The sequence below is a fragment of the Monodon monoceros genome, unplaced genomic scaffold (genome assembly GCF_005190385.1).
Source record: "Monodon monoceros isolate NGI ecotype Baffin Bay Population unplaced genomic scaffold, NGI_Narwhal_1 Super_Scaffold_3, whole genome shotgun sequence".
Classification (NCBI taxonomy): domain Eukaryota; kingdom Metazoa; phylum Chordata; class Mammalia; order Artiodactyla; family Monodontidae; genus Monodon; species Monodon monoceros.
In genome coordinates, this window is record NW_021703780.1 from 34094818 (window position 1) to 34104408 (window position 9591).

Below are 9591 nucleotides of genomic sequence, written 5' to 3' on the forward strand. Positions count from 1 at the left end.
TGAAAGGGACTGCCTGCTGGGTGGGCTTCAGCTGAGCTGTTGAGGGAGGAAAGGAACGGTGGGACAAGAGATAAGAAGGATTCCGAGGGGGAGCACAGGGGCCTGCCATGCCGCAGAGCTGTGTTCAGCCCCAGGAACACACATGTTTTCTAATCATATGCCCTGTACAGGGTTTGCTGCTCTGAATTATGTACCTCGAAAGGACCTTTCATCTCACCCAAGGTTCGATGCTGGCCTGCCTAGCTGATTGTACTGGGCAGTGATTTAGCCTCCAGAGCAATTCAGGGCAAGGAGGTGGGGAAGGCAAATGGCAACACCTGGGACCTTTCCTTTGCTGAGGACTCTGCTCGCCCACTTCCTTCCTTCCCACAAGGCTGTGTGTGGGATGGGGCAGCATGGGTGGTAAGAGGGAGGCAGTGATCCATCCCTCACCTGGTTGGGCTGGGAGCCTGGAAGGGACTCACGTGATCTTGACAGTTTTCCAAGAATGCAGAGCTCTCTAACGCTATTAGCTTGGTTGGACCAAGATCTGTTACATTTAAAGAACCTAGAACCCCAGAATGTCAGACGGAGGGCATCTGAGGCATCTCCTAGTCAAAGCTGCTCATTTTATAGGGGTGGACACCAAGGCCCCAAAACGGTTCAAAGAGGTTTGCCCTAGAGGCGGAGCTAGTTAGAACGCTACACGTCAGCCTCTCCCCCTTCCTTACTTTCATCTGAAGCAGAGCTGGCTCTTGAGTTCAGTTAACAAGTATGTTTGAGCCCTGGGGTCAGCAGCTTCTGACATGGGCCCCCTGATCCTCCCCTTGAGTGTGGGTTGCACCTAGTAATTGCTTCTAACGAATAGAATATGGCAAAAGAGATCAATGTTGCTTCTGTGGTTAAGTTACAGAAGACATTGACTTCCACCTTACTAGCTCTCTCTCTCTTTTCCTGGCTCCTCTTCTCATGAACTTGCTTTGATAAAGTGAGTTGGAGAGGCCCTCATGGCAAGAAGCTGAGGGTCACCACCTGCTAATAGCCAGCAAGGGACTGAGGCCCTTGGTCCAACAGCCATGGGAGAGCTGAATCTTGCCAGTAACCACAGAGTGAACTTAGAAGCAGATCCGTCCCCAGTAGAGCTTTCAGATAAGACCACGGCCCTGGCTGATGTGCCTACAATGGCTCACAAAGTCTACAATGTGAGAGATCATGAAACAGAAGACCCAGTTAAGCAATGCCTGGATTCCTAACCCACAGAAACTGTTGGGAAATGAATATGCATTGTTTTAAGCTGCTAAGCTTTGTTATGTAGAAATAGACAACTAAAATAATCCCCTATTCTAGGGTAATATTTAGAAATGTGTGCCTAAAACATTCTAGGTAGTGTCAAGAATGAAAAGAAATGGTTAACGTGTATTTACAGATGCCAACAGTTTGATGAGCTAAGATATAGCTTGTGAAATAACAATTATATTTATTGAGAATTTCCCCGTGCCAGGGATTGTGTTACTCTTTGCATATTTTAATTTCTTTAATTTTCTTAATCCTCACCACAACCCTGTGAGGCTTATTATTAGCCCCACTTTACAGATGAGAAAATAGAGGTGCAAAGAGGTGAATATCTTGCCCAGGTTCACACAGCTAGTAAGTGCTGGAGCTGGAAACTGAACCCAGGCAGTTTGCTCTCAGAGGGAAACAAGACAGCATTCACTCATTGAGAAAGTACCTGAAGTTGCTGGACTTATGAAGATATGCTCTGTTGTAAAGGAGCTAGTGGCTCTGTCCCTCACTAGTGGTGGCCTTGAGCAAGTTATTTAATCTTGCTATCCTCATCTATAGAGGGGGATGAGGGGAACAACAACCCACACAGGGTTGAAAGAAGATGCAATGAGTTCGTATTTATAAAACACATGTGATAGTACCTGGGACATAGTGTTATGTTTGTTAAAGATAAATAAATAAATAGCCATGTTAGCAGACAGTGACCCCAGAGTGTAGGAATTGCAGCGACCTGTCTGCTGGGGGTTCAGTGGGAGTGCAGAGGGGGAGATGACCTTCACCTCCCATCTTTTGCACATGTCCATTTAAGTCCTGGGCTCATTGGTGGGCTTCCCCTGCAGGCTGTGGCCTCTTCAATACTTCTTATCCCCTCATTAAGATAATCAGCAGTTCTAAGGGAGGTCTTCTCCGGCCAAGACCCCCAACTCTTAACTGGCGTTTACTTTTCAGCCTAAGCTTCTCAGGATGAGGGGCTTTTGAAAACAATCTTTCCCAGCCCCAGCGTTTCCTTGTCCCTTCAGCTCCCTTCCCTGCAATGCACAAAGTCTCGGAAGTCAAGGGGCCCACTCTCCAGGCTCCCATCCCTCCCACTTTTCTGATAAACTCTGTTGTCCAGACCAGCAATCCCTCTCAATTCTTGGCCCAAAGTCCAGAAGATGAAATCATTTGCAACAGAGGATATGTAAAGACTCTGAAAACGCTTAATGAACTGTAAGTGCCAAAATGCATCCCACAGATAATGAGAACTGTTGTTGGTCAGGCTGAGGGGATCAGTGCAGAAAGCAGTGGCCAAGGAGTGCTTCAAGGAGGAGATGGGATTCCAGCCAGGCCTTAAAGAGCAGTAAGGGAAGGGAGAATAGGGGGTTGGGGGAGGCATGCAGGGAGCAGCCAGCACTTCTAGGGTGCCATGAAAAGTGTGGTAGATGTCACTTGTGTTTACCCACATTGGGTTTTTCTCTCTTTAGGGCACAGGAGAGGAGCACACCCACTGACAACCCCCCCACCCCGCCCCAACTCCCACACTTGCTGTTATGTGAGGGTCATAAAACTAGATTTGGCCAGTGGGTTATGGGTGGAAGTGATATGTGTCTCTTACATGCTAAAGCATTAATGGATGGTATAAGTGTCTTCAGCATTTTTTCCTCCTGCCATGGCAACTGCGGAAGCCTGTGTCAAGAGGGAGGAGCCACCAGGTTGAAGGAGCTGAGGACACAGAGCTACCACAGGGAGGGCAGCTACCCTGGGGGGTTGCCTGGACCCACAGTGGACTTTGTATGAGTGATGAATAAATCTGTGTCATATTAAAGCCACTGAAATTTTGCTGGTGCTTGTTCTTGCAATGACCTGGACTTCCCCGAGGTCCACAGAATGGCGTACAACCTTCCCATCCAAAATCCCTCTCCTCAGGGGGAACCTTTCAACTCTTTAGTTATTTCCTCTGGTATTTACTTCCTCATTATTGGCTCTTTCTTGATTTTTTCCTTTGAGACATTATCTGGTGACTTCCTGATAAGGAGTTTGAGCCCTTAGCACCCTGACAGTATTCCTCCCATCACTCCCAGCAGAATCACTCTCCCCACCAGTCTTTCAACAGAGTTTTATCACAATTCGTGGCTAAAAATAAGTATTCAATGCCTGCATTAGCATTTGTGATTATATAAACACTGCTTAGAAAGAGCCACGTATGATAATAGTTTCCTCCCTAACTATTTTAAATTTTCTTACAGCTAATAATTCTTTCTATTTTCTTTATCCCTTTATTCACCCTTTTGACTTTGGGGAGGGATCAGAGCTAAGTGAATGTGTCTTTTCAGCCACGTTCAGCTGGAAACGATAGCAGATTTTGCACACTGTGAAACTATAAAATTGATATATGTGTCCTTAGATTCTCCCCCTCCACCCAAACTTTAGGAAGAGCAGTCTGGATGTCCGTTATACCTTTTCACCCTTGTCTTCTAGTTTCTGACTAAGATTACTAGAAATCTCCTCTCTGCTGTACACAGGAAAAAATGTATATTTTCAGAGTCTAGGGGAGCAGGGTCTGTTTTTTCTTTATCTAGGAGCTCCCTGAGGGCAGAGGTTCTACCTTGAGCTCCCTGAGGCAGAGCAAGTCTCCCCCCAGACCCCGGGCTCCCCGAGGGCGGGGCCGCGTCTCATCAGACCAGGATCACTTAGAGGCTGGCAGAGGCGGAGTGTCAGAGTCAGTTACTCCCACACAGGCCAGGTCACCTTGTTACATTTTCTCACTAACCCCCGGCTTCTCTTTATAGCACACACCCTAACTGTAATTCATCATCTATATAATTATATGTTTAATTAACGAACCCTCCAAGGGCCTTTGTGGAGAAAGCCAGTGTCACATGGGGGGAACGGCCAGGGCCTCCCTCCTTCAGGGATGATGTCTCCTAGGTCTGGTTTTCCTGTTTCCCTGGTGAAACCTTTTCCAGCAGGCCTTCTGAGGCACAGCCCCGGCCAGCTCACCGTGATGGGGAAGCTTCAGGGTAGCAGCCAGCTGGGTACAGGCCGGGCACCGGGAACGCAGCAGTCCTCAGCACCGGGCAGCCCAGGTTTATCCAGCCCATTCTCTCTCCACAGAGAGGTTTCAGCGCCTCCTCACTGGTCACTGTGAGGCTTAAAGGAGAGAAGACAGCCGAAAACAACCAGCCCAGAGCCTGGCTCCCCACAGACCCTCCTGTGAAGTGGCCTTGCTCCCCGCTTCTCTCACTCCTCTGATCTTACGCTCTTTAGCAGACACGCCACCTCTGATGCCACCGTAATTCCCTGGTTACGTAACATGCGTCCTCACTGGGTGGCAAGTCTCACTGGAGAGGCTCCAAGTGAATAATCTATTATTCATGCCATCCACAGTGTCTCTCCACCGATGTCAGTAAGAAAGTAAAGCTATACGCGAAGGAAAAGAGAGGAAAGGGAAGGGTATCCTTGGGAGCAAGCAGGTACTGAGAAGTGGCGTCTCTGAAAGGCTCAGGGCAGAACACAATCACAGTGTGGCCACTGACCTGGCAGAGCCCTTCAGGGTATCGCTATAGAAGTTGTTTTCTTTGCTTCCTGGAGGCCAAGGTCATCCGTAAAAGGGACAGGGAGGGAAGCAGCTCCTGGGGATTCACAGTACCATGCGGAGTCTCCAGCTCCCAAATGTAGAGCCACTTCTAAAACATTGAGGTGGAGCTGGAGGGGGAGAGATGTAAAGAAGGCGGGAGACGCGGCGCCGTCCTCAGGGAGCCCCGGTCTGAGGGGGAGACGCGGCCCCGTCCTCAAGGAGCCCCAGTCAGAGGGGGATATGAAGCCCAAATCCCTGCTTGTATAATAAAAGGGGAGATACTCAGGGGCCTAATTCTGAGCACAGCTGAGGTCAGTGAGCAGGACACAGGGAAAGCAGAGTCTGTGCTCAAGGCTGAAGACGTCTTGTTTGATGGGTTCAGGTTGGCATTTAGGGGTCCTGTCCAGCAGAGGCCTAGTATACCCCAGGAGAGTCTGTTTTCAGCGACCTCGTGTTAAGGACAACACAGGCAGAGGCAGAAGCAGGAGCAGGTACCCAGCAAGTTAAGTGACCCAGAGTGGGTACTAAATAAATTAGAGGCGTTATTCTGAGCGAGTGAGGGTGGCAATGTCAGTAAATAACACAGAGGAGCCCCGGAAACATTAACTCTCCCCTCTGCTCCATTATCCAAGGTCCCATTGCAGGAGCTTCCAGAAAGATTTATTTCCATTTCAGTACCTGGCTCTTAAGAGTCGGAAATTAAAGTGAAACTGAGGAGCAGAACCCGGGGCTACGGCGATGCAGCTGTGCGCGAACGGGTGACTGAAAGGAAAGCTAAGCCCAGCTCAACCGCTGACTGAGCAGCTGAAGGATTTTTTTTTTTTTTAAGAGAAAGAGTTGGGGGAAAATTTCTAATGAATCCTATCCAACCATAAAATCATGTAGAAAATGAACCCTATCTGACAATAAAATAAAAGTGAAACAAATTACTAGGTTCTTATATTCGTAGGAGAAATTAATTTCATGTTTAGAATACTAATTGCTTGCCGAAGGGTCTGTGACCACGTGCTGCCCGGATTTAGCCTGAGCCTTAGTTGGGAGGGGCTGCAGAGGAAGGGTAGGGGCGGCCTGGCCTGGAGTGCTCTGGGTTGGACCCTGCTTTGCCGCAACTTCCTCCAGTGCCCAGGGCTCAGTTGGTACAATGTTGCTTGGCATGCGTGAATTATTTCTGATAGTTTCTGTTTTCCTCAGACTGGGATGTGCCTGGAAACAGCAGGTTTATCTCCTCCATCACGTGTGAGCTATCTCAGGGCAGGGCTATGTCTCCCCTGTTATACTGGGGCTCCCTGAGGGCGGGGCTGTTTTTACCCTCAGACTGAGGCTCCTTGAAAGAAGGGCTGTGTCTCCCCTCAGACTGGGGCTCCCTGAGGGCGGGGCTGTGTCTCCCCTCAGACTGGGGCTCCCTGAGGGCGGGGCTGTTTTTACCCTCAGACTGAGGCTCCTTGAAAGAAGGGCTGTGTCTCCCACATCAGGCTGAGGGTTCCCCGAAGGAAGGGAGTCTTGAGGAAAACTACCAACTCTTTTCTCTGAAGAATGAACTGATACACAACAACCTCTTAAGGATTCATAGACCCCATCCAGTGTCTTCATGGCTTACCTGTCAGATGGAGACAAAAAGGCTGGAGTACAGACATGATGTAAGAGGTAGTTTCTTGCATATTGTAGTATGAAGGACACATGATGTCTTCCTTTTGCTTTTTTCACCCTTAATGGCTCATGGTGGGAAATGTGAGTTAATTCCCAGTTACCCACATGTGAGTAATTAATTATAATCTAATTATATATTAGATTATCTGTGAAATGTTAAGAAAGAAGGAAAGAAAGGAAGAAAGAGAAAGAATGAAAGAAAAAGAAAGAAAGAAGAAAGAAAGAAAAAAAAAAAACAAACAACCAAAGTCTCTCTGCCCTGTTGTCCCAGAAACTCCTGGGTCACTGCCCCAGCTTGAGTGGCACCTGTTCAGAAGACGCTTGGACTTGTCCTGGTGGCCAAGCTCGTGCTGTAGTGATTCCTTTTATTGATCTCCTGGGCCAGCACTGTACCAGCAGCTCTACATACATGTTAGTCCTTACACCCTCTGGGGAGGGTAGGCTTTATTATGCCCATTTTACAAAGGAGGCAAACAAGACTCCAAAGACTTTACTTACACAAGCCTTCCCCACAGCTAAGTGTTTGAGATGGGATTTGGATCCAGATCTGTTGAACTCTTCTCTCCCACATTAAGCTTCCAAACACAACACACCATTAGGAAAGTCAATCTGCCCCCACTCCACCCCGGGCAGGTGCTGCCAGGTGCTGGGCAGACGGGGAAGCTGATCTGACAGGTGTATTCTGTGGACAATCGCCCCTGTCTGACATCACCCCTTGAGGGGTATCTGTGGGGGCTTGTCCTGGCTTTGGTCCCGCTTCAGTTAAGACTAGCTGTGTGACTTTTGAGTGGTGTCACACCCTCTCTGGGCTCAGTCTCCCAGCTATACAAGGAGACATTTAGACTAATCCAGAGGCCTGGAAGTCCTTTTGGGTGTGACCTGCTGGGACACGGACACTTCTGCGTGTCAGGGTGAGTGGTAGGTGTGATGGAGTAGAGACATCCTTTCCTGTTCACCTCTATGCTTCCCCCATGCATTTCATTCTGATGGTCTTTGCACCCTGAAAATACAGAGCGCATGGGTCTGCGTCTCAGGGAGACAAACCAGGGAGCAAGTGTGAGTGCAGGTGATATGCTGTTAGGATGTTCCCTGAGGCCAGGGACTGTGTATTTGCAGCTCTGGCCCCCAGTGTGTGATATAACGCCTGGCACGTTGCTCATGTACAATAAACAGTTGATGAACGAATAAATAAGTGGATGAATGAATGAATGCAAGTGGTCAAGACTCACAGCCCCTCCAGAGGACCTCACTTCTGGTCTGATTCCTCCTTCCACCCTGACCCATCCCCCACCGCAACCCCCTAATCTGGAAGGAAACAGCCTCTCCTTCTGTGTCAGCTGCTGGAAAACTTTTGCCAACAGTTCCGCTCTGTCCCCATTCCCATGCCCGTGGCTGTTTCCACCGTTCCCATTTTCCTCATCATCACATTTTGCTCCCACTATCTCCCTCCTTCTCTGATTCATGCGTTTCTTAATTATGACGGAGCATTCTCAGACAGACAGAAGGGGTCTCTGGAGAAGGGAGCCCGGGCTGCCGCTTTGGCTCAGGGATCCGGAGGGAGACAGACACCTGAGCAGGTGTAGTGAACCAGGCCTCCAGGACACAGCCCATTGAAGCTGTGACTCCACGACAGAAAGTCTGGGCTAGAGCAGCATTACATCCCCATTAATGTGTGAGTCTCTCATATACAGACTGAGCGCCACGACTTTACTTTAAATAATTAGCTGCTGAGAGGACACACAGTTCTGGGAAAGTCTCTGGGGCTGCAGGTGTGTGTTTAACGTTTTAATTAAAGACTTTCTGCTAAATGTTTACCTCTGCTTCTGATTCTGTCGGGGAAGACAAGCAGGAGGAAGAAGGTAAGATGAGAGCAAGAAGGAGAGGGAGGAAGGGGGAGAGAGGGAGGGAGAGGGAGAGGAAGGGACGGGCATGCAGAGAGAAAAAGACCAGTAGAAGGGCAGCAAGAAGGAAGAACTTCTGAAATGCCCCCATGAGCAAAGCCAGGCCCTCAGGACACCTCACACTCTCCCAGGCCTGTGGAGCCCTAAACCTGATTTTGAAGAGAATACAAGTCCTTCACCCCCTACGGTGTGCTCCCATGTTTCTGATTCTTTTTTTGGGGGGGGGGGGCTCCCATCATTTGTATATTTTATTTCATTTTTTTTAACATCTTTATTGGAGTATAACTGCTTTACAATGGTGTGTTAGTTTCTGCTTTATAACAAAGTGAATCAGTTATACATATACATATATCCCCACATCTCCTCCCTCTTGCGTCTCCCCCCACCTCATCCCACCCCTCTAGGTGGACACAAAGCACTGAGCTGATCTCCCTGTGCTGTGCGGCTGCTTCCCACTAGCTATCTACCTTACGTTTGGTAGTGTATGTATGTCCATGCCTCTCTCTGATTCTTGTCTTTCCCGGACCGCCCACACCTTCTCGAGTCTCCAGTTCCCGCTCCCTCACCTCCCCATACCGATCACCCCATCATTGGAGACCCCCGTCCCCCAGGCAGCAGGGGTCACATAGGCAGACCACCGGGTGTCCCGTTCCTGAGCAAGGGGCTGCGGCTCTCCCCCTGAGGTGGGCGTCTCCTTGTCTTAAAGACTTGGTTCTCGGCCCTCCACGTGCTGGGTCAGCTGAGCCACAAGTGAAGAGCAGATGTGACTGCTGAAATGGCCATTTGATCCCTAGGACAAGTCAGGCTGGAGACTTTATGTCCGGATTTGGACATGGTGGAGGCTCTGAGCTGGGAACAGGAGCCCGAGCTCCTGAGCTGCCTTTTTACGACTCTTTTCTTTGGGGGGAATTCAACCATCAGCTCTGCTTAATCGCTAGCTGTGTGTGTGTGTGTGTGTGTATTTTCTCTGAGGTCCAGAGTCTCTGGTCTCCCATCTCTGCTGCCACCCCTCTTTACTAGCCTTAATTACAGCAATTTAGGAGGTCTGCTTAAGATTGCAGAGTAAACCTATCAATATTTCACTTAAGAATGGATTTCTGTCAGTTGGTACCAGAGGCCTATACAGGAGAAATATGAGACTTGTTTTCAGGTAGCCACACACACACACACACACACACACACACACACACACACACACACACACACACACACACACACACACAC